The sequence below is a fragment of the Penaeus monodon genome, chromosome 23 (genome assembly GCF_015228065.2).
Source record: "Penaeus monodon isolate SGIC_2016 chromosome 23, NSTDA_Pmon_1, whole genome shotgun sequence".
Taxonomy (NCBI): Eukaryota; Metazoa; Arthropoda; class Malacostraca; order Decapoda; family Penaeidae; genus Penaeus; species Penaeus monodon.
In genome coordinates, this window is record NC_051408.1 from 4,220,717 (window position 1) to 4,221,113 (window position 397).

The window sequence follows — 397 nt, forward strand, 5'->3', positions numbered from 1 at the left end:
CTCTTCATGGAAACCCAATGTAGTGCACATCCCTTGACACAAAATTGCAAATGCAAGTAAGACATTTAATGTTAAGATCCTTAGTTCCTCAAGAATTTCCCAACAAAGACCATTATATTGCACTGTTGATTTTAATGATGAGGCCTTAAATAACTCGTAGATTGATATGCTCCCTAATGTGTGAAAACTTTTCTTCCTACCTGTTGAAATAAGGTAAAATGATAGGTAATTGTGCCATATAACTTGCCAAATAACAATGGTACTTTATTGCAATATAGAGATTATTTTCCAGTAAAGATCTGATGGTGAGGTTAAGAAAATATCAAGCATAACCAGAATCTCCCTTTTTCCCATATAATGTATTGGATTTTGAAACCTAGTGATCAATATTGACTGA